The following is a 6,012-nucleotide window of genomic DNA, read 5'->3' as shown; positions in this document are numbered from 1 at the left end:
TGACGCCCAACCCCTTGCTCCCGACCCGGCCCAGCAACTTCTTTTCAGTTCCCAGCCCAAACCCTGGAGCCGGCTTTCAACCGCGTGCGCCCCGCAGCGCAGCTCCGAGTGACCGTGGCCCTGGCAGGCCAACCGCCCTTGGAACCGCGCGGGCAGAGGGGGCGGGGCGGGGCGGGCACGAGATGGGGAGGGGTGGGGGAGGGCGGGGGGTGCGCGGGGAGCCGGTGAGAAGGGGCAGAACGCGGGCCCCACTAGGAAAGAGGTCCGGGAGACCAGGCACGGATTCTTGAGAAGTTTCTCTTCCTGATGGAGCAGGAGGGACAAATAGCTGCTTCCCTCCGCCCTCCCCAAGAAACCCCACAAACCCACCCAGTTTTCATGCCCATCTTTATCAGGGAAAACAATTTGCCAGGACTAAAAAATGCTAGGCTTGAGTTTTTCAACTGGTGACAGTCCTAAGTAGCCTGGGGCTTGGGTCCCATTCTGCACCCTTTGGTTACCCTTGAGCTCCCCTTATACTCTTGGGAAGAGGGAGCGGCTACATCTCCATAGACTACATCTTCCTGGTCATGGGGTGGCCCAGCCAGCTATTTAAATTAAGGTGAGATCAAGGCCTGCTATATATTCTCAAGGTCAGATTTAGGCAAAATCCCTACTTCCAGCACACACTTATTTAAATATCTGCTACATGCTCAGCACTTAAGGCCATTCATTCTTCTCCATATGTATGACCTAGGGATATCACTCAAGACAGTATATAATAAATCACTAAGCTGGGTAGAAGTAGAAGGGGGAAGCAGAAGGGGTAGAAATAGACTGTAATGGTCAGGGAAGTTTCATATAGGAGGGGATACTTGAGTAGGTCCTTGAAGCAAGACTAAACATGGAGATTCAGGGTGCGTGGAGGCTAGAGAAACAATGTCTTGTGACCAGTTGCATTTTGTTATTCACAGAATTTCACATCTGATGATGTAGATGTGTTGATGTATTTTGGGTAGACTGGGCAGAGGATTTCTGGGAGAGATCTAGGAAGTCTTTCCTTACTCCTTCTCCTCTTTTCCTTCAATGGGTGAATCAGGAGAGGATAAAGAATATTGTCTGATCCAACTCTCTCCTGTTGATTTTTTCCCTGATCCCTTATATGGATCCTCTATGTTCCTCCTATACGTGAAACCATTCAGTGTTTTTCTTAGCAGGGGTGGGAAGAGCACAAGGAACTATGGCGATTGTACATGGGTGAATTGGTGGGAATTTCATGGGGACTATACCTGAGATGATAAAGCATACATTGAATAAAAATGAAGAATGATGTTAAAAAATATATATCTCAGAATATTGTCTGATTATACACTCTGTGGAGCTTAATTGGAAGTCCCCCCCCTACCCTCATACCCATGTGGTGGTCATGTACCCAGTATAGAGCATTCGCTGTTAACTCCAAAGATTTAGTTCTAAATTATTTTCCACAAGGGAAAACTTCCAGCTATAGACTGGTTCCCTAGACCCAGCAAATGGTCTGGTGGATGTCACTAGGGACATAGATGGTGGCAGAAAATCTGGATCATTCAACCCAAGTTCCAAACTCACACTGGTAAAATACCAGAAGAATAGGGAGTGATCTTTAAATTTGATTGACAGCACATTTTTTTTTTGTTTTTGCCAAATGCAAAAAAAAGAGTGAGAAACCAAAATGAAGTATAGCATATAATAATACAAATATCACTCATTGTGAAAATTAACATGTGAAGTTGCAAAAGACAGATCACTTATTACTAAACATCATTTGCATTCATCTTATCTTGGGAAAGGCACAGCGTTATAGAGCACATTTCATAAATCACTCAACACTCCTGTACCGTACAATATTCTAAGTCTACCAGGCAACACCCTGAAATCAGAGCTAGTCAAATTCTAAACCATCTGTAGATAACTGTAGAGCTAAATTTTGTGTTTTATACTTTAATATACATTTATAAATAAAATCAGGAGTGAAATAGCTTCCATTCCATTAACAATTATCAGTCTTGGCTAGGATACAGTTATAAAAACAATTCTGTTCTTTCAAATGGTTAATCATTTTTACCCAATACAGTATTTAATACTAATTCCTGATTGATTTTTAGGGGTATTAGTTGCATCTTACATGTCTTACCTGAGCTGGATCACTGCCATCCAAGGCAATGGTTGCAGTAGATGAAAAAAATATATATTGAAATATATATATATATTTAAAGTTTTTCTTCTAAGATAATAAAAAATAAAATTAATTTGTAAAAGTTATTAATATACATTGCTCACTGAAATACTTTTTTAATGCAGCTTTTTTTTTGGTACGTTGTACAACTAAAAAGGTAATGACCGAAAAATGTGTGTGGCCTAGTTTTGTTTAAAAAGAAAATGCTAGTTCTTAGGGTTGCTGTTGATTTGACCTGCAGTTACTAGAGAGACTCCAAGGATCTTATTCCCTTTATGGCTCATGTCTAGGCATGCCCAGAGACCAGGGAGACCCATGATTTAATCTAAGTAAGAATGCTTGTGGTGTTTTAAATGCCCAAATAGAAGACTGCATTTGTTTTAGACAGTACCAGGAAGGTACCTTTCAGGGCAACTATTTACTGTTTTTATTTAATTTCTGGACTTTTGGTGATTAGGGAGGTGGGGAAGGAGGCCTGAGTGCAGGTGAGATTGGCGATTAGAAGGAGCCCAAGAAGAATATAGAAAGCAATTAACTATGGCAAATTGATATTTGGTTAAATTTGCCAGACCTCTGTAAAGGGCTGTATGATGGAAGTTGGGGATTACAAAAGATGGAGATAATTTATTCTCTCGCCTTTCAACACAGGCAAACACATCATCTGAACTTTTTCTCTCTTTCATAGCTTTTGAAAGATGTTGGGGAGGAAGACATGAAGAATCAGACTGATTAAAAATGATTAAATGATTGCAGTTTAGCAGCTTATTTTTAAACTTGTTTTGAAAATGCATATTATTCTCTTGAGAAATATAAGGCACGTTTTAATTTTTATAGAGATCAATAAATGTCAGATTACCTTATTAACATTCATGATACTATACTTAGGGACAATTTTTATGTTGAAGTAGGATGAGATTGAAGTCAATTTAATGCCTTTGAGGAACTAAAAATCAATGGATGTTTAATTATGAGAGGGAACTTTCTTTCTAGTTAAAATGAACTGCCATAAGTTTCAATAATTTCATATTTCAGATTCCATTTTCATTGTTCCCTGATTAGTAAGAGTGCACCAGAATAGTAGTTTCATGTTTGTATTTATTGATTGGTCAATACTGTTGTTTCTTTCAATATGAAAATGCTAAATTAATTTATCTTTTAGTAAATCAGACATTCAGAACATTAGGCTTTATAATTAGTGTTGATTGAGCTCTTGGCTGTGGCTTCAGCAGTAGGCACAAACATGTTGCCTATTTAGAAAACATAGTCTAGGGATATATTGTTGGAGAGACAGACAATTTGTATGCATAGATAATTATGATAGTTATAGTGTTGTAGAGCAACCCCGATACAAAACGGGGTGCCTAACTGTGGGTCCTCACCCGCGCGCTTAAAAGGACTTATCAATGCTCTACTGCAGGCACACGTGAAAGGTTAATAAAAGGTTTATTTACAAGGGAAGGGGAAATGAGGAAATGTACAGCTCTGGGAGAAAAGTGGGAGACAAAGTTTTAAATGAGTCCTATCCAATCTGCCTATCAGGAATCCCAAAATGGCGCTCTCAGAGTTGGCCGCCAGCCAGGAGCGGTGAAGCCAGGAGGCGAGCGAGCACGAGCCAGAGACCCCAAGGCCCACGTGTTTGGTTTTTATATCCAACCTGGCTGCCCAACTCCACCCTCAGGTCCCAGCCACCCTCCCTTGGTGGTGATGGGATTTGTCTTTCCCAATGTCTTGATGGCTTTAGTCTGGAGAGGGAGTGGGGTCCACAAAGCCTGTATGGGATTAACTCAGGCCATCATTTCCCCCTAACAATAGTAATACCAATATATACAGTATAATAATTTACTTATATATGATTACATAAAGTACGAGGATGGTTAGATTAATAGGTGCTTCAAGAATTCTGAATACTAATGTACTCTTTATTATTGTCAGCATTTAGGGTACAGAAAAAGTAAAACTATTGAAGGTTGGGACACAGAGAAGTCTCTAAGGAAAATGTGGATTCACCTAGAAAGAAAAGTAGGACATAGATAAAAGGAAGAAGGAGAGCGGACATTCTTGGTGGCAGGATCAACTTGTAAAGGAAACATGAAAACAAATTCATTGAGACTGTAATATACACAGCCAGCGGGAGAGCAGTGAATGTGTCCTTATTGTGGAGCTTCCATTAGAGAGGCTGGGGAGTAGGAGATAGATCATGGAGGCCTTTAGATGTTGGGCTGGATGTTAGGACTTCATCTCATTCTTCTAACTGAGGGACCTTTGATTTTATATAATATTTTGTGTTATGGAGAATAATAAAGTGGCAAAGACTAGAAGAGGGAGAGATAGAAGATATTGAAAGTGCATTTAAGAGATAAGTAGGCTAGGTATGAAGCAATAAAGAAAATATGGTTATGAATGAGAGAGATTTCATGAAGGAAACTTTACAGGATATGATGTCTGACTAAAGTGTAGAGAGAAAGACCATGATTAACCTTCAGGTTTCAATGACAAATAGAGATGTCGGGAGGTCCATCTAGCTGGAGACTGATTGTGATGTATTTTGGTTAAGGCATTGTTCGTTTTAGGTGATGGAAGGACACTGGGGTGGAGTTAAATATGTAGAGCTGAAACTATTGAGAAGTCAGACTGAAAGGAGAGGTTTGGTAGGGTCTGGAGCTGTAAGAGTTGAAATCACTAGGATAAATGAGATCTTTCAGAGAAGGATGTTGTCTTTATATCATTGACCATCCAGCACTAGAGTAGGTGACTAGAAGAAATGAATAGTTGCTGAATAGTTCTTGAATAGAGACTGGAATGAGGAAAATAGAAGCTCAGGACTCCTGCTATGAGATTATCCATTTATTGAGGGGCTGGCAGGAGGAATTACATCTTGAGATGGTTTAACCTACAAGGAGAAGCAGAAGGGAGGACTCTCACAGAAGCCAAGCTGTTTTTATTTTTTTAAAGATATAGTTTTTTATTTAATACAAGCACTGGGTATAGTCAGAAGCGCGGGAGGGTGAGAGAATTCACCAGAGCCAGAGCGGGGTGCAGAGCAGGCAGAAGGACCGAAGTACACTGCTGAGGGGAGCAGCGGGCGGCAGGAGAGGTCTGTGCGCCATGTGGGACCCTCCTCTGGTGGCCGGGGAGCAGCCGGGGATCGAACCGTTGCTGCAGAGGCTGCGGGCAGCTTCGCAATCCAGCGCTCAACCGCTGTGCCACCGGGGAGGCCCCTGTTTTTAACAGGGTTGTAAACAAACAAATTCCAGGGAAACTGCTGCCTTGGCACCCCCACATCTAAGGCTTAGTCAGTAGAATTGACTATAGGACAACAGATGACAGTGTTGGCTGTCTCGGGGCGTTATTCAGTGTGTCAGCGGCAGGTCAATGACCTTCTCTAGGCTCTTCCTGTACAGATGAACTTTCCTGGCTACTTCCCACTGCTGATTAGACTGTCACCTCTCTAAAAGTCTCAGGTAGAGATTTTCAAGATTTGTAGAGGCAATTTTAGGATTTCAGTACAGCCAACAAGTAGCTTGGGTGCCCTACTGAAGAATATCTATTCTTAAATGTTTGGGATGTGGTCTGTAACTCTATGAAGTCACAAGAAGGAAACTGATGGATTATCTTGTAAATCAATTCATTTTATAAGAATGAAAATACTTTGTGCCACCCTCTAAAGAATCATTCTATGTCTACTTATTTTTGCTTATTATTTCTATTCTGCCCATTTGGCACTAAGCATTTTTTAGGTGGAATATTTGTATATTCCTTACCTTTATCACTCTTGTGATAAAGATCCACAGCTTGAGGATTTCCTCCTGCTTACATTT

At 41.1% G+C, this 6,012-nt stretch overlaps 1 protein-coding gene across 1 annotated transcript in view; it reads left to right on the top strand.

The window, feature by feature from the left end:
* The window catches only part of BTG4 (BTG anti-proliferation factor 4), a 191,540-nt gene that overhangs the window by 170,588 nt on the left and 14,940 nt on the right, over nt 1-6,012 (top strand). The gene's annotated exons all lie outside the window — the stretch shown is intronic.

This window comes from Talpa occidentalis, unplaced genomic scaffold (assembly GCF_014898055.3).
Source record: "Talpa occidentalis isolate TD23 unplaced genomic scaffold, MPIMG_talOcc4v2.1 talOcc4.12, whole genome shotgun sequence".
Classification (NCBI taxonomy): Eukaryota; Metazoa; Chordata; class Mammalia; order Eulipotyphla; family Talpidae; genus Talpa; species Talpa occidentalis.
Note: the sequence above shows the minus strand (reverse complement) of the source record. Positions and strands in the feature narration are given on the sequence as shown.